Raw genomic sequence first — 21,698 nt, 5'->3', positions numbered from 1 at the left:
GATTCGTGATCAGGACCAAAATTACTCCTTAGAGCAAAGTTTCACGAAAAAGTAAGAGGGGTCGGGGCAACTGCTGTGTGAGTCGGCGGAGAATGACCCAGTTTTTATTGCAAAGATTTTCACGTAACTTTAACGTTAATATTTTTTTAGTGTCGTTGTCAGCAGATGAGTCACCGCATCATAGGGACGTTATACCAACAGTAACATTATCTGTTATCATGAAGAAAGCATTTTTGACATAGGACTATGTCTCTACTTACTATATTGGGGGGCCAGTTCAGAAATTCGATCCAAAGCGTCACATTTGAGCGTTCAAAAAAAGGGGACATTTCGAACGCTTATATCTTTTTTCCGTGTGAATTAATCCAGACGGTTGAACCACCAATCGAAAGGGGAAGACTTCAGTTTATCGTTTAAGTTTGACTAAACATAGTTAAAGCACTTAAAACATGCAATCAAAATGAGTAAATTTTCAGTACAAATCGGGCAGATGACCAATCAGAGCGAGCGTATGCATTCGAGGCCGCGCCCCTTTTGTGCCGTTCTCCGGCTGTGCCGCTATTTAAGCAGAAAATTTCGCAAAAGCAAGTCACTTTGGAACGAGCACTCGAACTGTGCACGTCAGGCCGGCGCGGAGCAGCAGCAGCAGCAGCCAATAGAAGAAGAGGACCAGCAACCAGAAGGAAGAACCCCAGCAGCAGAAGGAGGAAATTCGAGCGAAGCGGACCGGTGGAAGTCGCTATGATACGGCGGTTCGCATGAAAAATGGCCATTTCGACTGTGGTGGCCAAAACCTGGAGTGGCCGCTGCCCTCATAGAAGGTTCCCCCGAGGCCTGGGGGGACATTTACAGAACCATACGAGTTGTTGCAATATGGGTATCAAAATTCATGGTTTTTGATACTGAACATAATAATGGCCATTTCGACAGTGGTGGCCAAAACCTGGAGTGGCCGGTGCCCTTAAAGAAGGTTCCCCCGGGGCCTGGGGGACATTTACAGAACCATACGAGTTTTGGCAATATGGGTATCAAAATTCATAGTTTTGATATGGAACCTGCAAATGGCCATTTCGACAGTAGTGGCCACAACCTGGAGTTGCCGATGCCCTCATGGAAGGTTCACCTTGGGGGAACATTTATGACAATTTTGCCGACAAATCTATGAAACAAAATAAAATAATCTTATTCCAGATTTCACTAGCAATCCAAAAACTCATTCAAATTGTTTGGTCCTATGTCTTTCGGTTATGTCTCTGACATACCATCTTGAACTTTTTTTTCTTAAAATTTTCAAAATTGTGTTTTCATTAGTTGAAAGTAGCCGGGACCCGTGGTGTAGGGGTAGGCGTGGCTGCCTCTTACCCAGTCGGCCTGGGTTCGATCCCAGATGGTCCCGGTGGCACTTTTCGAGACAAGATTTGTCTGCTCACGCCTTCAGTCGGACGGGGAAGTAAATGTTGGCACCGGTCTAACCTAGAGGTTAGGTCGTTAGCTCAGTCCAGGTGTAGGAGTCGGTTCCCTGGGTCCGGTCTCGGTGGAGTCGCTTGTAGGCAGTTGGACTCACAATCCAAAGTTCGTCAGTTCGAATCCCGGGGTGGATGGAAGCTTAGGTGTAAAAAGAGGTTTGCAATTGCTCAACAATCAAGCCTTCGGACACCTAGTTTCGAGTAGGGATCTCGCAATCGAGAACGCCAAGGCAATGCTGTAGAGCGAATAATTTATTTTTATTTTATTAGTTGAGATATTATCAAATTTATTCAGACTTGAAAAGATTTTGATCAAATTTTCACGTGATTATTTCTGTATAGTGCTAGTAATCCAGATTACAAACACAGCCTAGTAATTGTTCACCCGTCCCATTCCGGCAAGTTCGCCTGTTTTCCGCATCACATGTGTGTATAAATCGCACACAAAAACGACCAAACCGGCACACACACTCAGACACAGACAGACACCTTTGATCATCGGTTGAACACATGTTTTAATCGCTGTTTTCCTGGCAGGTGCAAGCCCCGCGGCGGCGCCAGCACAAATTTCTCGGCACCCCCCCACCACGTGTTTAACAATTCAAAAGGAGAACCCCAACTGCGAGTGTGCGGGTGAGTGTTGTGTATGGAAACATATTTTTCACTGCACACACTTTCCAAAATGACCCTCGCCAGGCTCCGTTATCTGGTCGAATACATTCACACACTTCCCGAGTTTTTTTTGAAAAGGTCCTATAAACAAAATTTTCACTTTATGCTTTTTGGGTGTTTTTGAATACCCCTGACTCAAGGCGGTTCTGAAAACACCCAAGAAGCAAAATTTGAAAATTTTGTTTATAAGACCTTTTCAAAAAAAACTCCAGACTTGTAGGGGTTCTCGCAAACTTAGTGAAGCGATTTTACATTTTTTTTAGGTCGTTTCCTTCACGGATTCACGCACGCACGAAGCTCAAGGTTCAAGGGCTTCAAAAATTTATCATCATCTTAATTCAATTTTTGCCCACTGCATCATTTCTGAGTGCTGTGGAAGGATGTAGGGGAAAGGTCCAAATGTTTGGCACAATTCTTCATTTTGAAACTAGGTTGATAAAAATAGGTTACTTTCCCCTAGAAGAAGCAAAATGGACTTTCCTTTTTCATCTTTCAAAACACTTTTCTATGGCATCCGGCAAGCTTTTACCCCCTTCAAAAAGGATCCTTTGTGCCTGCCTGTGTGTGTGTTTGTGCTTGTTTGGTGACGAATTGCGTTATCCTTTTCCTAAGATCGTGCCTTTGGACGAGTTTTTTTTTTGGGAAAACACAGCGGTTGAAGGTAAAGCAGAAGCTTTTTTGTTGGGATTTTCACACGCAGAAAAAGGCCACCAAGAAATTTAATAAACTTGCTATTTCATCGAATCCTTAATCTTCGAATTTCTGCTGACTAATTGACTTACACAAGAACTTAAAACAACCTTTTCTGGCACTGTATTGTCTTTTCCCCAGGAAAATGTCAAGTGTCGCAGCAAAAAGACTGCAATTGCGCACGATGGGATTAAAATATTAATTGTGTGCTTCAGCTCTATCCACCCGGCTTATCCCGGAATCCGATTATGGGAAGGAAGATTTACTCTATTCCAACTATGGCGTTTGTGTCGTGTGCTGGAGAATTTGTCGTAGGAAATGAATCGTTGTTATGTTTATCTGTCTGGCATCTGAGTGACACAGGATTGACATTAATTTATTTTTGAATGCTTTATTTAAAAGCAATTGGGTCCTAAAATTAAAATTAAATTTGTGATATTATTGTTCACACTGATCAAGCTTATTTTTTTACCGCAAAGGATTTAAAATGGATTTTCAAATCAATTAAAAAAAAAATAACTTCGCGGTTCTTCTTAACAAAATAGTTCCTGAAAAGCTTGTTTCAAGGAGACCATAGTTGATCCATCGAAAAAATGTTGTCTTGTTAATTTATTTTTTGCATTAGAGCAATTCTATCAGATTTCGGTCATTCGTTTTTATTTGTATTTATTAATCCGACTGAAACTTTTGTGGTGCCTTCGGTATGCCCAAAGAAGGCATTTTGCATCATTAGTTTGTCCATATAATTTTCCTTACAAATTAGGCAGCTGTCCATACAAAAATGATGTATGTTAATTCGAAAATCAATATCTTTAGAAGGCATTTTTTATCGATTTGGTGTCTTTGCAAAGTTGTAGGTATGGATAAGGACTACACTGAAAAAATGATACACGGTAAAATTTTTTTTGGATTTTTAATTTCACTTTTTGTCACTAAAACTTGATTTGCAAAAAAAAACATTATTTTGAATTTTTCTATACGTTTTAGGGGACATCAAATGCCAACTTTTCAGAAATTTCCAGGTTGTGCAAAAAATCTTTGACCGAGTTATGAATTTTTAAATCAATACTGATTTTTTCAAAAAATCGAAATTTGCAATCAAAAAGTACTTTAGTGGAATTTTGATAAAAGGCACCGTTTTCAAGTTAAAGCCATTTTTAGGTAACTTTTATGAAAATAGTAGCAGTTTTTCATTTTTTTAAATTAGTGCACGTGTTTGCCCACTTTTGAAAAAAATATTTTTGAAAAGCTGAGAAAATTCTCTATATTTTGCTTTTTTGAACTTTGTTGATACGATCATTAGTTGTTGAGATATTGCAATGCAAGTGTTTAAAAACTGGAAAATTGATGTTTTCTAATTCTCAGCCAAACAACCCACCATTTTCTAATGTCGATATCTCAGCAACTAATGGTCCGATTTACAATGTTAAAATTTGAAAAAAAAAAATAAAAATTGTGTTTTTTTGCAAATAAAGTTTTAATGACAAAAAGTTAAATTATAAATCACCAACATTTTTTTTTAAACGTTTATCATTTTTTTTTGTGTAGTCCTTATCCATACCTACAACTTTGTCAAAGAAACCAAATCGATCAAAAATTCCTTCAAAAGATACAGATTTTTGAATTTACAAACATCATTTTTGTATGGACAGCTGCCATATTTGTATGGAAAATTATATGGACAAACTATTGATGCAAAATGGCCTCAAAAAAAAAAAAAACCGACTTCGTAGAGAATTGCTCATTAACATGAAAAAAGTGATCAGATATGGTTTTCAATCGTGTTTTTATCGTTGCACATAGGGCTTTAGAGGACCCCCCGGAACAGCATGATTCGAAATAAAAGTTATCCGATCGGGCTAAACCAATTTCTGAGGGTTCCGTATTTTTTTTGTGTTTGGCCATTAGGGCCATTTTCAAAAACCATATCTCTGAATCCTGTTAATGAAACTTCACCATTTTTACATACGTTACGTAAAATTGTCCGAGGAATCCGATAAAAACATTTTCAGACAAAGGCTCTTAAAGCTCTTAAGGATCAACTTTAAGTTCGATTATTTTGCCTTTCCTCATGCTATAATTCTTCTCCAAAAATGAACTCTTCACAAAAAGCTCGTATTACAACCTTCATGTATAAAGCTGAATATTGTTATACTTGAACCATTTCAGGACTCTCGGCCAAATATGAGCAAAATTGGTCAACATTAGTTTTGGACAAAACATGCAAATAGTCATTATTACAGGTTCCCTAGGGAATCTCCAAGGGTTAGGCCAGAATTGAACCCGTCAAAAAAGTTGGAACGGTAACTTCAACTCGCTGGTTCTCGGACATAACTCAACCAATCAAGACAATAACATTCAACTTCCAGGACCCGTATACTATTAAATTACTCTATATAACGTAAGTCAGGCCACTCTTGGAATACTGTAGTATCGTCTGGAATCCATACTATGCCGTACACCAAGCACGTATTGAATCTGTCCAAAAACAATTCTTACTGTACGCACTACGTAAACTTAACTGGACTGCATTTCCTCTCCCATCTTATGAAGCACGCTGCATGCTCATAAACATACAATCATTACAAGAACGTCGTAAATTTGCCATGCTCTCTTTCATCAACGACATTATTTCTCAACGCATACAGTCAGCAGCATTATTTTCAGAAATACGCAATAGTATTCATGAACCAAGCCGTACTCTTAGACATTCACCACTTTTTAGAATAACTGCATACACGACAAATTATTTAAAAAATTCGCCATTAAATCAAATGATGCGCTTTTATAATGAAAATTCACAGTACATACATTTCGACATGTCTAAACCGGAACTACGAAAAAATCTGTACAATAGAAATAATATCTAGTATGTAAGAAAATTGTAAGTAGTCTACATAAGCTTGACGAATAAACAATAATAGGATCCTAAAGCCCTATGTAAATTTTATGTACAGCGGTAAAAAAACACGATTAGTAACCATTTCTGATCACTTTTTTTCATTTTAATGCTAGAAAATAAATTGACACGACAACATTTTTTCGATGGATCAACTATGGTCCCCTTGGAACGAGCTGTCAAGTAGGAACTTTTCTGTCAAAAAGGGCAACGAAGTTAATTTTTAAAAATTGCTGTCGTAGGGGAAATTCTCGTATGTTTGGCAGGATAAGCTCTCGCTCCTAACTCCATCCAATTTGCTGATTTTCACTATTTGAACAACAAATATTGCAAATCTTTTGATAGAAACTTGCTTGCTCACTTTTTATTGAGCTATTTAGCACTCGATTTCAGTTAATAACGCTTTTAATTAGCTTTAATAGAATGTCAAAGTTCTGACCTGCCAACATTAGAGGCACGCTGGAATTAGATGCTGTTCCCCTACAAAGTGTCATTAAGCTTCATCGTTGTAAACAATAACACTCAAACGCTCGGGTAGTAATTTGACTCCCTTTTTTTCTTAAAAATTTCATAACTTTTGGTAGAATTTACCAATTTGGATGCTTCCGATTGCTAAAGATCCAGATTTGTCTATATTTTAAACTGCCAGATGGGGGACAAATATGGTCCATTTTTACCGGAGATATTCCGGATTCCGTTGGGGTACCTCGGCTCTCCTATTTGGGGTTTTGATCAATATAACAAAAACTTTTTCACAGAACAATGTCGGAAATGATGCAAAACTTCAAGGCATCATTCTAATACATCATCCTGCAAACATAGTTGACATAGTTAAGTCCTACGGAGCACCGGAGCCGGTTCCAGTTGGGCACCAATCGGCAACAGCTCTTGTCTTGACCTTGTCATTTATTTATGCAGGATGATGTAATTTTTTTGGTGCTTTCGGTATGCCCAAAGAAACCATTTTGCATCATTAGTTTGTCCATATAATTTTCCATAGTCCGAGCCACGTAGCCCAGTGGTAACGCTTCCGCCTCGTAAGCGGTAGATCGGGGTTCAAATCCCGGCTCGGACCAACACAACTGGTGATCTTTTCCCTTCTGGAATCGATTGCTTAGTAAAGGGAAGGTAGTGTATCGTCACAAACTGGACCTTATCACGACACCTTAGGGAGGCGACTTATGGAATGTTAACATTAACCTTAACATGTTAACATTAAGTTGAGAATGAAACTGCCACTGAATCCGCTTTGTAAATGCCGGCCCCGATACTCTTCAAGGGTGTTCCCTTCAGGAACTGGGAAAGATTTACTTTTTTACTTACTATATAATTTTCCATACAAATTTGGCAGCTGTCCATACAAAAATGATATGTGAAAACTCAAAAATCTGTATCTTTTGAAGAAATGTTTTGATCGATTTGGTGTCATCGGCAAAGTTGTAGGTATGGTGAATATACCTACAACTTTGCCGATGACACCAAATCGATCAAAACATTTCTTCAAAAGATACAGATTTTTGAGTTTTCACACAAGGCCTACACTGAAAAAAAATGATACACGGTAAAATTTTTAACACGGTTTTATTTTTTTTATATGTTTTAGAGGACATAAAATGCCAACTGTTCAGAAATTTCCAGAATGGGCAGAAAATCTTTGAACGAGTTATGAATTTTTGAATCAATACAAATTTTTTCAAAAAATCGAAATATTGGTCGCAAAAATTTTTCAACTTCTTTTTTCGATGTAAAATCGAATTTGCAATCAAAAAGTACATTAGTGAAATTTTGATAAAGTGCACCGTTTTCAAGTTATACCGTAAACCGGAGTCACTTTGATAGGATTTCAATTTGTTTTAGGAATATTTTCCAACAGGTAAGGTTTTTCTCAAGATTATTATTTTTAAAACTTGTGCTGGGGTAGGCCACACAAAGTCCATGTACTATTTTGGAAAAAAAAGTTTTTTCAATAGTGTTTAGAAAAAAAATTACGTTAAAAATTCTTAGTTTAAATTCCGGGGTGACTTTGACAGTCATAGTTAATCTTGTTAAAATCATATTTAAGATGTTCAAACTTTATTTGTACGTTAAATGTACCATCACTAAAGTAGCTGATATAGTTTTTAAGAAAAAAAAAATTATGTTTATATTTAGTTAACTAAGTTTATTAACTTTTTAACAAAATACATATAAATTTTAGGTAAAATATTAAAAAAGACGAAATTGGCGTGAATTTTTTTTAAACTGGTTTTGTTTATAGTCCGAGCCACGTAGCCATGTGGTAACGCTTCCGCCTCGTAAGCGGTAGATCGAGGTTCAAATCCCGGCTCGGACCAACACAACTGGTGATCTTTTCCCTTCTGGATTCGATTGCTTAGTAAAGGGAAGGTAGTGTATCGTCACAAACTGGACCTTATCAAGACACTTTAGGAAGACAACCTATGGAATGTTAACATTAACCTTATCATGTTAACATTAAGTTGATTAATAAACTGTCACTGAATCCGCTTTGTAAATGCCGGCCCCGATACTCTTCACGGGTGTTCCCCTCAGGAACAGGGAAAGATTAACTTTACTTACTTTTGTTTATAAAATTATTGATTTATATTGTATTTTATACTGAATTCGAAGCACAAATCAAAAGTTTTCACATTTTACATGAAATTTGTTCAACTGAAATAGCCTATAAATTTGGAGATTTTTTTTAATTGTGTTTCAAATCACATATTATTTATTATTTTAAAACTTATTTACCCTTCTCCTAGTGAAAAAATTGCCCAAAGAATCCGAAAATGAATTCCGTTTTCCGATTCAAAATCATGTTCATTGAGAAAATCATGACACTTGGAGAAGTTTAAAATAATGACTTTCATCAGCATTTTCTTAACTATAGTTAACTAACTTTTAAAACTTGTAAAAAAATTATGAAAAGTTCTTCTTGGGGTACTTTGAACACTTCTCTACCGCAGTCAGTATGATTCTAAATAATTCCGTACGTATTTTAATTGTACTCTTCATTTTGCGGAAAAATACTAAACCTATCAAAGTCACCCCGTTTTACGGTAGCCAGTTTTAGGTAACTTTTTTCAAAAAAGTCGCAGTTACTCATTTTCTAAAATTAGTGCCCATGTTTGGCCATTGGGCGTAATATTGAATGTTTAGCACCACGTAACTCCATTCTCCCTGTAGTCATCGAACTGTGGTGGTGTGGTGTGATTCGATATGTCAAAGGGCTTGGGTTTGAGTCTCGATATCGGCACTTTTGTTATTGATGAACTTTTTTGAAAATGAACCCATGAGAATAATGCTCTCGTCCATTTCGGGATTTACCCTTTGTATCCGTTCACAGCACCTTTATACTACTGTTCTATACTGTTCTTCACTCTCTCGGATGGCGCTGACCAACTGTGGGTGTATGATCTTAGTTCAAAATTCATCTTGCTGGTTACTGCGGTAGACCCACTGACCTAAACTCTAGTAAGTCATTGAACGACTTAGGATATCTCAAAATAAGTCAAAAACTTGGGCCCGAAATTTGAACTATTGATTGCTTGCCGAAAATCAACTTCATTCAGTCGATTGAAACGGCTTGAGAGGCTCAATTCTAACAGCCCGTGTTGAAAAATCAGCAGTTATTGACATTATTTTCCTAAAATGTAGAGCTTAATATCCCGCAACCAAACACCCAATAAATCAAAATATTTAAAAAACTTTTCAGTACTGTTTGAAAAACAAATCCAAAACTTCTTTTTTTTATAAAGATAGCAGAATTTTCTTCTGCAAGTGAAGAAAAACACAAAATATTTCACAATCACAACATGTTCTTCACAAGTACAAATCGGAAAACATGGGTCCTGTTTGCACTAGCGAACCCAGTCCGGAAAATCGGTTACTCAAATAAAAACACCCAATCTCCCCACACTGGTACAAGCTTGGGACATGGTACACATGTGTGGTGGCGAGGCCGCCCTCTGTGCCTTCCGGAGGGATTTGAAAAAGTGGACTATTCCAGCTGTTGGACCGTGACCGAATGGAATAACACAAACTCTCTCAGGATTGTTTGATGCTCCGAAAGGATGAATGAGGTTGGTTGGGGTTTTTGCGGTTTGGAGCAGGGGATAAGAGGAAGAAGTTGTGTTTTTGAGGCGAGTTTTGAGAAGCACAAAATTTCGCAGAATTTGTTGATTTACTCTGACCTTCTAATTTAATTGGAAAAATCAATCTCAGACCTTCAAATGATTTATTAGTTTGCAAAGTATAAAATGAAAGCATCAAGTTGCGTAATTTGAACTTCTAACGACAAATTAAAACTTTTTCCCAGCTGCTAAAACAACTTTTCCCGGAAACTTCCGTTTTCAAATGAACTGTAAAGATTCGTAAGCTAACAAAAAGCAGCCAGCAACTTTCCTGTCACTTTCATCACGGAAGATGATTGATTGATCGATTTCCCTTATTGGTAGAGCGAAAGTTTGCTGGGAATGATTTCGTTTTGGTGGGGAGAAATTTTGCTTGATTTTACTGATGGTTTCGGATGCCAGACGTGTCAGAACTTTTCTGACTTCTGTTTGACACTTTCCACTTCCGTGGCATTATTTCATAAATTAAAGTTTTTGTTTCGTTGTTGAAGCATATTCTTTGTAATTTTTTTCCAATGTAACATCTATTTGAAAAATTTGAAGAAAACCCATGTTTTTACACATCTTGCTATCTTTGATGGATTGGATTACACAACTAGACATTTTTGAAGTTGATGTCAGTAAACGCTTGAGTTTCGTCAAGTTATGGTAGATTTGGGCTCCCTGAACACGCTCTAATCGACAGAATTGAATTTTGCAGTGCGCATCAATCAGAGGATTTTTCTTGCACACATTTTAGTATTTTTAAATCTTCGGGAACCATCGATATAATTTTTGATGCATCCCTGTTTACAAAAGCAACCATGCGTACCTCTTTATTTTAGCTATCCCAATAGAGAAACGTGGGTGCGCATGGTTGCTCTTAAGATTATTTCATAGAATTAATACCCGAAATTTACTATTTCATTAATTTGGAAGGGAATCCACTGAAATTGAATTCTGCAGATGAGAGCTTGTTCAGGGAGCTTAGGTTTATCATACCTTGACGAAATTGAAGCGTTTACTGACATCAAATCAAAAATATTATCAATCATTTTTTTAATTATTTATCGTGTTTTAATCCTGTTTGGTTTTGTGTTAATTTTTTTCAAAGTTAAGAACCGTAAACATTAAATAATTAATTTACCATTTATTCATAACGGAATCTTTTTTCATCTGACATTGAAAACAGCAAGTCAAATTTTAAGTGACCTATTTAAAAACTATTTTTATTTTGTTTGGCTTTAAACAAGTGGTCCTCAGCGAAATAAACGTTGTGGGCCATTTTACCTACTTTTTTCAAATATGGCCGCATGTGAAACTTTAGGAAAATTTATTAAAAATACTGTTGGTCGCAATAACATTTGTTTCAATTTATTTTTCAAGGTTTCTGTCACACCCCTTCAAAAAAAATCTCTTGGTTGAAAAACGTTTCGCCCAACAAAAAGCCATCCAAATATGAATTTACGGGGTTAGGGCAGATGGGGATAAGACAGCCTTCCTAAGGTAAAACTCATAAAAAATCAAAATAAATCGTTATTTTTACCTCAACCCAGCTTCTTCGTAGAAATTATCTAACTGGGTATCATTTAAATCAACTTTCTTTACTTTTTATTTAAAAAAAAACTGTGCTTTTTGATACTCTCTCCTCTTCCGGGGGTAATATGGCCACTGTTTTTTTTGCAACTTAGCGAACTTAGATAAAAATGCATTAAACCCAGATATTTGTAAAGGACATTATTATCATGATTGTAAAACATTTAGTAAAATGCTCAAAAATGATTATAAAACAGTTAATAAACCAAGCACTTTTTCAAGTAAATAATATTTTGCCACACTGATAATAAACACTTAAATTACCAAGCTAGTTTGAGTGTTAAGGCAAAGTTTGTGGTCTATCAAAATCATGTTATAAAATCACTTATTTGTTTTGCAAAAAAATTGCTCAAAGTGACTTATGTAGCATAAGGTGTATCATCCTTTAATTGAGTAACTTTCATAAAATTTAGAAGTGAAACAAGAGCATGGCCGTCTTACCCCCTCCGATCTCAGCATTTAATTTTATAAAAAATCAAAAAACTACATGGCAACAGCCGAGAAAATTTGTTTGAATAACATTGAAATTCAGTTTTTTTATCAATTCAGTTGTTATACGATCTTATTCTTTAACTTTTACATTGTTTTATTTTAGATAACAGTTTTTAATAAGCTTCTCCTTCTTTTTAAGTTTTGATGTTTGAAAATACCAGTGTCTGACTTATCGTTTAAATATTTAAAAATAATTATGGCAATAGAAAAAAAATCTATTTTAAAAATGTTCATGAACATTGTAATTTTTTTGATATGAATGAAATAAATAGCGAAAATAAAATGTTTTTGCAAAATTTACAAAAAAAAAATAATCAGCTTAAAACAAAGCACATTAAAGCAGTTCTCTCAGATTTCGGTCATTCGATTTTTTTTTTGTATTTTTTAATCCGACTGAAACTTTTTTGGTGCCTTCGGTATGCCCAAAGAAGCCATTTTGCATCATTAGTTTGTTCATATAATTTTCCATACAAATTTGGTATGAAAATTCAAAAATCTGTATCTTTTGAAGGATTTTTTTGATCGATTTGGTGTCTTCGGCAAAGTTGTAGGTATGGATATGGACTACACTGAAAAAAAATGATACACGGTAAAAAAAATAGTGGGATTTTTTATTTAATTTTTTGTCACTAAAACTTGATTTGCAAAAAAACACTATTTTTTTTTTTTTTTTATATGTTTTAGAGGACATCAAATGCCAACTTTTCAGAAATTTCCAGGTTGTGCAAAAAATCTTTGAGCGAGTTATAAATTTTTGAATCAATACTGATTTTTTCAAAAAATCGAAAAATTGGTCGCAAAAATTTTTCAACTTCATTTTTTGATGTAAAATCAAATTTGCAATCAAAAAGTACTGTAGTGAAATTTTGATAAAGTGCACCGTTTTCAAGTTAAATCCATTTTTAGGGTGACTTTTTTGAAAATAATCGCAGTTATTCATTTTTTTGTAATTAGTGCACATGTTTGCCTACTTTTGTAAAAAAATATTTTTGAAAAGCTGAGAAAATTAGCTTTATTAAACTTTGTTGATACGACCCTTAGTTGCTGAGATATTGCCATGCAAAGGTTTAAAAACAGGAAAATTGATGTTTTCTAAGTCTCACCCAAACAACCCACAATTTTCTAATGTCGATATCTCAGCAACTAATGGTCCGATTTACAATGTTAAAACATGAAACATTCGTGAAATTTTCCGATCTTTTCGAAAAAATTTTTTTTAGTCAAGACAAACATTTCAAAAGGGCCAAATATTCAATATTACGGATTTTGCGGTACTGTGCATCGAAAATACACTAAAATTTAAAAAATATGGAGAAGGGATAAAATCTTTGTAAAATATTTGCAACAGCTTTATTGTTCTAAATATTATCAAATTTTGTCTGACTGAATTAGATGATAATCATTCAGATTCAACTGTCAACTTTCATGAGTTCGAATCCCACGGTGGAAGTGATGTAAATTAATCAGTCATTTTGAATGTTTCATATATTACACTTCCGAAAATGTTTGACAAGATGTTTGACAAAAAATTTGACCAAATTTACTATTTGCACTTACATTGATAAATCAAATTTTTAATTTTTGCTTTTCTGGTGTTTTGAAAACCTCAAAGCAGGTCAAAAACAACCAGAAAGCAGACAATACAAATTTGGTTTATTGGATTATTAAAATACTTCAGGTATGTATAGATTTCAGCAAATCTTCCGATTCATCTTTATCTTTTTCTTCAGTTAAAGTAATGTTAAATAGCGTTTGCTTAAAAAATACAGCCTCATACAAATTATAATTCATTGAAATTATGCTTCATTTCCATGTACAATTCTATTTTGACACACAAATCCAAAATTACTCAGTTTAGCTTTAAGTTGGATTTTGCTGATTTCACTCACAGTTCCACTCAAATGTGTGAAATTCACTCAAATCTAACAAATAACTAAATGATTTAAAGTGAGGATAGAAACTTGAAAGCAATATCCATTAGCTGAGTCCGGCTGATTTAGTCGCTAATGTTCTTCTCAATTCAAGTTGGATCAAATCGGGAATTCGAGCGACATTCGTTGCATTCCCCAAACTCCGCTGATTCGGTCGAAAATATGTGCTTTTCCTCTGAGATTAACAGAACAAAAAACGCCATAAATAAGGGCAAAAATTCCTCCCAAAGCAGTGCTCGCCTTCGAATGGTCCCCGTTCATATGGTGTGCATGACAAAGTCCGGACGACGACGACAAGAATGGAATTTAATATTTCCCACACTCCTGCTGTTGCTACTGCTGCAGATCCCTGATATTCCTAGTAGCTGGGGTATAGCCTGCAGGTTAAGGAGCAGCGGCAGCTACTTCCGTTCTCGGATGCTGAAAATGCCACTGCCACTTCTTTCGAACTTGGCTTTGTTTCCTTGGTCATCTATTTTGGGGTGACCATCACGTCTCTTCTGGTTCTTCTCTTATCATATCCTGGACCACTTTCCCGTCCTCCTCCTTCTCCTACGACGTGCCAGAATGTCCACTTTGCCGAACCTTTCCCATCTTCCCCCTCCAAAGGGGAAGGGTTCGGGAGCTTCTTCTGGGAGCACTCGTCTTCCCCAAGAAGGAACTCCCCCACACTGGTACAAATACACACCCTCACATCACACAAACCCACACACAGCAAAACTCCCTTCGCACCACACTGTCCTTCAGTGCAGCGCAGTACGGCGGAGTACTTCCTGCTCTCCCGACCCCGACTTCCCGTTTGGGAGCAGAAGCAGGGGAGGAGTATTCCGGAACAATGGGCGGCGGGAGGACACCACAACGAGTTGGACCGCTGAGGTTCTGCACTAATCCGTTACCGCGTTACCGTTGCGCACGAGATCCCGACCGAGACTGGTCCGCGAACGGGCGACCGCGGACGGTTTTGTGATTCCCACTGAGCGCGCGCTCCCGGAACTCTCTGCCGGAAGTGAGAGAGAGAAAGGGAGAGGGAGAGAGAGAGCGCAGTAATATTGAGTGGGAGAGTGAGCTAGGAGGATATTATCCTCGACGAAGGTTCGAGTGCTGGCTGCTAGAGGAGTGGTTTGAACACAGGGACACTCGGCGCACAGGATGAGGGTGGCGTTACGGTTTTCCGGGTTTTATATCCTGAATGGATAATACTGGGAGGGTGTGCGGTGTTCGATTTAGGTTTAATTCCTGGCAACAGAGGGCGTTAGTTGCAACATTTTGGGTTTGAGGATTTGGGTTTATCTTGGCAAAAGCTTTCATTCTATTACTAGGTTTTATTGGATCGTTGAAATTCGTTATATAAACGGTTTGCTGCAATAATTTTGTATCCTATTGTCAAACAAATAATAATTATTGAATTATTTATAAACATTTTGTTCATTCAAATTGGGGTCCTAGTTATTTTAGGCCACTAAAAGTATTTTTATTAAAGCAAATCCGAAGAGCTATTTTGATGTAAAATAGTTCGGGGAATTTAACGGATGGAAATAAAAATTGGCATTTGATCAAAACTGAATTTTTAAGCTAAATAAAAAAAATCCTAATGTGTTACGTCTATTTTTAATGTGTAGTCCCAAAATTCAAAGGTTGATAAAAGGCTTTTATCTCTATTTGCACAAAATTAAAAAAAATTAATTCAAAAAATAAACGTTATTTAATGTATCTCAAAAAGTTTACAATGTTACGGTGTCACGGTGTAAAGAATGTTACGGTGTAATAAATGTTACGTGTAATGAATGTTACGGTGTAACAATGTATCGGTGTAACAAAGTTACGGTGTAACAAAGTTGCTACAATGCTACGGTGTAACTAATGTTGCAGTGTTGCCATTGCCGTAACATTTGTTACACCGTAACATCCGTTACACCGTAATATGGTTACACTGTAACATTGTTACACCGTAACATTGTTACACCGTAACATTGTTACACCGTATCATTCGATACACTGTAACATTGTTACATCATCAATTTGTTACACGGTAGCATTGTTGCACCTTAACATCTATGCATAGTAGGGTGCCCAGAAAAAATGACCCCCTGCTCCACAAGCGGAAAACGGTTTTTTGGGTTATTTTAAGCATCTGTGTAAATTTTGAGCGAAATTTGATGAGATTAACCCATTGATACCCGAGCCTAAAGTTGGTGAAAAAACTGTTTTTCATACAAAAATGACTTTTTTAAATAGCTAATAACTTTTCAGGATCGAGTTTTACAGCTTTGATATGTTCTACAAAGTTGTAGAGCATTAAATTTGCAATAAGAATCTCACTTTTGAGAATATTTGGATGAAAGTAGCCCACCGTGCAGACCAAACCGTAAGAAACTTGGGTTTTCCATACATTTTTTCGATTTTTCCCATACAAACTTCACCTCCGAGTATCAATGGGTAAATGATGACCGATTTTGCTCATATTTGGCCCAGAGTCCTAAAATAGGTCAAGGAACAATATTCAGCTTGTGAAGCGAGGTTTTGATAAAAAGTCCCATATTCTGGGCACCCTAATGCATAGTCATGGTTTTCATTAGCCTGGTGAGCCTGGCTTAAGCCATGGTTCATGGTTCACTGAACCAGGGTTGAACCACAAAGGGAGGTTTAAGCCGAATTAATTTTATTGGTGAACCTAGCCTAACCGGATCGTTTGGGAACTCTGATTTTTTTGATATGAACTTCAATCATAAGCTTGTAAGTCGCAGCGAAGTGAATCAAACCATAATATGAGACAAGACTAAAATCACTGCATAACTTATTTATTTTATTATTTTTACATAAAAAATAGGGAATTTAAGTAAAATCAACGGCCAGAGATGATCTTTTAACACACAAAAATTAAATAACTATTTCCGAGGATCAAAAAAGGCAACTTCAAGCTATGACTCATCTAGAGCAAATTACATTTGGCAGGGTTGCCAATTTGCTGAATAATTCAAATTTTTTGAGAAAAAAAAATCTAGAATAATTGTTGAAAAGGGTTAAGCTATAAAGTTCGACCCTTTTGAAAAAATGGTCTTGATTTTAAAATTTTGTTTATATTTGATTCAAAGAGATTAGACAATTCCACGCATTTTTTACATAAAAAGTCGGATCAATAGTTACTGAGATATCTTCATTTATAATTGGCCACCATTTAAAAAAAAACTGCAAAAAAAGGAGAGTGTACCCAATTGACATAATGGACATTTGACATAAAGGGTTTTCCAAAGGAGATTTGGCATAATGGATGTTTGGCATAATTGGTCGAAGGCATCAGGGACGTTTGACAGAATGGAATTGTGGCATAATTATAATTTTAGCATTTTTGCTTTGTTTTTTTTTTTTGAAGAATAATAATTAACAGTTTGTTTTCTTTTTTAACAGATAATTGAACCTTTAGAGATTATGATAATTTTTCAAAAATCAAGCATCTCTGTAATTTTTTCCCCTTTTTAAAATATTTCTCAAAAAAGCGTTTTAATGTAATTTTTCATACTCCATAAAAAAATGATTTGAAAAAGAAAAATCTTCTTATTTTGTACATTTTTCTGCTTTTAAAATAGTTTGCAACATATTTTTATACGCAGTTTTCTTTCTTTTTATAATTCAATTGAATAATGTGGTGTAAGTTTTGCCCTTCTTTAAATATTTAGCAACAAGGTTTTTGTGCATTGTTTGCTTTTTTTTTAAATTCAAAGAGTAATGAAAATAAAGTTTTTAAAGCAATTTTCCCTTCTTTTATTGAAAAAATAAATTAAAGAAGGCAAAATCTCCAATCAGATGTACATTTTGCCCTTCTTTTAATATTTTGCATTTTTGTTTAAATATTTGAGTTTGTTTATGAAATTTTTTCTTCGTTTATTTAAAGTTCAACTTATAGAAGGTAAATTCTCTTTGAAGTTTCACTTTTTGCCATCATTTAATTGTTTGACATATTCGTCATTTTTATGTATTTTCCCTACTTTTATTCGAAAAATAGATCTATTTGCATTTTAGAGGAAAAATGTGCTAAAATGAAGAGAAATGTTTGAAGTGTACATCTTCAAGAAATTTTCCTTTCTTCAAGTTGAATATAAAAAAAGATGGAAAAATTGTATTAAAAAACATTAATTACAAAATATTTGAAGAAGGGCAAAATCTATATCCCTTCTTTAGATCGAATTTGATAAAAAAGAAGTTCAAAATGTGAATCTTTTGAGAGCTTTTCCCTCTTTCAAGATAAATTTTGAATAAAAGATGGAAAAATTGCATTAGAAAGCAACAGTCGAGAATTTAAAGAGTATATCTTTTTGTGTGTTATTCCTTCTTTAAGTTAAGCGACATATACTTTGCAAAATATTTGCAACGGCCATAATAAAAAAAAAAATAAAAAATACAATAAATTTTTACTCTTTACAATGAGGAATATTTAGCTAAACCCAAAGGTAAAATACATCTCAAAATCTGCAACAGTGGATTTGCATTTCACATTTCACATTTTATAACATTTTTTGCAGCAAGCCCGTAGATCATTTTTGCCCGCGTGTAAACATTTCAGCGATCTGCAGTTCTCACCAACACATATAATGCTGGCCCGTCCCCGAGCAACACTCCAAAGAGAAGCATATGTTGGTGCTCTTTCACTTCCATCCCATCAAGCGTCCATGGCGCGGTGGTAGCGTGTCGGATCAATAACCAATAAGTTGGTGGTTCAATCTTCGTTCTGATAAGGGTTTTTTTGTGAAATACAACCAAAAAGCCGTCGATAATGTCGATAATTGTCGGTAACGTGTAAAAATGAGTAATTCTCGCTGAAAGTGGACCACTATTTACACAAGGTGCTCAAAAATCAAAAGCAATGTACTTTTCCAATAGCCCCCACCAAGTTATGAAAGAAACCATGTTTGGTTGGTTGAATTTGTCCTCACTTCGGCGCCACGAAGCTAAAACATTTTTTTTAATTGGTAATTTTTTGACTTAGGCGCGTCTACAAAATTGCTAATAACTTTGCAAAACTTCAACGAACCCTTAATGTTTAGGGGTGTTTCGGAAAGGAAATGAGCAGAGCTTTCGAATGAACTTGTCAGAAAAATACCGTTCCATACATTTTTTAGCCACAAAACACCAATGTATTTTTAAAAGTCATTTTTGAAGGCCGGCGCCCCGCTTTATCGAAAAACTGACAAATCCATTCGAAAGCTGAGACGATTTTACATAAAGGACCAATAAATCTAAGGTGTATGTTCCTCCTATCTTTTTTAATCTAATTTTGAATCTGCGAGCACAGCGCTCCGTTTGCATTTCGGCCACCCAAAATGTTGCAATTTACTTGCCCCATTTTAATGTTTTGTCAAAAATACAGGTGCTCACTTTTTAAATGATAGTTTATTGTCCAAGGATCAAAATGCACTTTCGATAATTGACCAATATTTATGTTTTTGGGTTCTTCCAGGCAATTTAATGTCGAAAAATTGTTTTTTTACTTTTTTTTTGTAAAATGCTCACTTACAATTGGGTGGACTTTTTTTCAGTAGAACTAATGAATGTAGCATGTAGGAAATTTCGCTGCGAACATTTTTCAGTGCCAAGATATTTTAGTTTTAGTGAGAAAAAAAAGTGCCAATTTTACAAATTTCTCAGAATTAACAAGCACGGCCCATTATTTACAAGCGGCATATGTTTTGGAGGCCAGAATATGGTTTCTTATAGTTATTTTGGTCGCTGAATTCGGATCTGGAATCAAATTTCAGATTAACTGTTAAATTTGGAGCCACGTCCAAAAGTTATTTGCGGTAATATGCTGTAATTTTAATCGCTAGTGAATTCGGTCTTATTTCATCTTTCGCTCACCTTTAATTGATATTTTACACACGGATTTTTTATAGAGAATGTTTTTTCAACTTCTGATTGTTTAGAGAGGCCTCGTGGCGCGGTGGTTAGCGGCTTCGGCTGCCGATCCCTATGTGGCTATGGGAAATACACGCAAATAATATTTGAGCGTGACTAAAATATCACTGTTCACTGTTTATCTGAAATTTGATTCCAGATCCGAATTCAACGACCAAAATAACTATAAGAAACCAAACTTTGGCCTCCAAAACATATGCCGCTTGTAAATAATGGGCCGTACTTGTTAATTCTGAGAAATTTGTAAAATTGGCACTTTTTTTTCTCACTAAAACTAAAATATCTTGGCACTGGAGTATCGAAATTACGTTTTCTTTTGGAGAAAAATGTTCGTAGCGAAATTTCCTACATGCTACATTCATTAGTTCTACTGAAAAAAAGTCCACCCAATTGTAAGTGAGCATTTTACAAAAAAACAATTTTTCGACATTAAATTGCCTGGAAGAACCCAAAAACATAAATATTGGTCAATTATCGAAAGTGCATTTTGATCCTTGGACAATAAACTATCATTTAAAAAGTGAGCACCTATATTGTTTGACAAAATCTTAAATTGGGGCAAGCTAATGCAACATTTTGGGAGCCCGAAATACGAACGGAGCGCTGCGCTCTCAGAATCAAAATTAGAATAAAAAAGATAGGAGAAACATACACCTTAGATTTATTGGTACTTTATGTGAAATCGTCTCAGCTTTCGAATGGATTTGTCAGTTTTTCGATAAAGCGGGGCGCCGGCCTTCAAAAATGACTTTTAAAAATACATTGGTGTTTTGTGGCTAAAAAATGTATGGAACGGTATTTTTCTGACAAGTTCATTCGAAAGCTCTGCTCATTTCCTTTCCGAAACACCCCTAAACATTAAGGGTTCGTTGAAGTTTTGCAAAGTTATTAGCAATTTTGTAGACGCGCCTAAGTCAAAAAATAACCAATTAAAAAAAATGTTTTAGCTTCGTGGCGCCGAGGTGAGGACAAATTCAACCAACCAAACATGGTTTCTTTCATAACTTGGTGGGGGCTATTGGAAAAGTACATTGCTTTTGATTTTTGAGCACCTTGTGTAAATAGTGGTCCACTTTCAGCGAGAATTACTCAAATGTCATACCCCTATATCGCAAAAAATGCATGAGAACAGTTTTCATGCAGATTCTGATATACTTTCATGCCGCCATGCATCACAATCATGCGACCGCCGTTTGGGTGTAGTAATAATTATGCCAAATGTCAATTATGCCATACGTCCCTGATGGTTTTTGAACGAGTTATGCCAAAACCCCATTGTGCTCAATGGCCATTATGCCAAACTTCCCTGATGTCTTGGACCAATTATGTCTAACGTCCATTCTTCCAAATGTCCCTCCCTGTGGAAGACATTATGCTAAATATCCATTATGCCAAATGGGGTACACCCCATGTTTGGGTCCCAAAATTTTCATAACAAAAATACGCAACTTTTGGTAGGTACCCAAACATGTACCGTAAACCAGGGTGACTTTGATAGGATTTCAATTTGTATTTGGAATATTTTCAAACAGGTAAGGTTTTTCTCAAGATTATTATTTTTAAAACATGCACTGGGGTCGGCCACACAAAGTCCATACACTATTTTGGAAAAAAAGTTTTTTTCAATAGTGTTTAAAAAAATAGTGACGTTAAAAATTTTTAGTTTAAATTCCGGGGTGACTTTGATAGTCATAGTTTTTCTTGTTAAAATCATATTTAAGATGTTCAAACTTTATTTGTACGTTAAATGTACCATCACTAAAGTAGCTGATATAGTTTTTAAGGAAAAAAAATCAATGTTTATATTTAGTTTACTAAATTTATAAGCTTATAAGAAAATACATATAAATTTTAGGTAAAATTGTTAAAAAGTCGGAATTTTGCCTGAAATTTGTCAAAACTAGTTTTGTTTATAAAATTATCAATTTATATT

At 35.5% G+C, this 21,698-nt stretch overlaps 1 protein-coding gene across 1 annotated transcript in view; it reads right to left on the bottom strand.

Annotated features, from left to right (window-relative positions):
* LOC120417021 (guanylate cyclase soluble subunit beta-1) overlaps window positions 1–14,705 on the bottom strand; it is a 113,972-nt gene extending 99,267 nt beyond the window's left edge. The window contains exon 1 of the mRNA XM_039578960.2: window positions 14,547–14,705. The gene's annotated coding sequence lies outside the window, so the exon portion shown is untranslated. The remainder of the gene's footprint in view (window positions 1–14,546) is intronic.
* Between the last annotated feature and the right edge of the window lie 6,993 nt (window positions 14,706–21,698).

Source organism: Culex pipiens, chromosome 1 (assembly GCF_016801865.2).
Source record: "Culex pipiens pallens isolate TS chromosome 1, TS_CPP_V2, whole genome shotgun sequence".
Classification (NCBI taxonomy): Eukaryota; Metazoa; Arthropoda; class Insecta; order Diptera; family Culicidae; genus Culex; species Culex pipiens.
The sequence above is the reverse complement of the archived record's forward strand: the minus strand, read 5'-3'. Positions and strand labels throughout refer to the sequence as shown.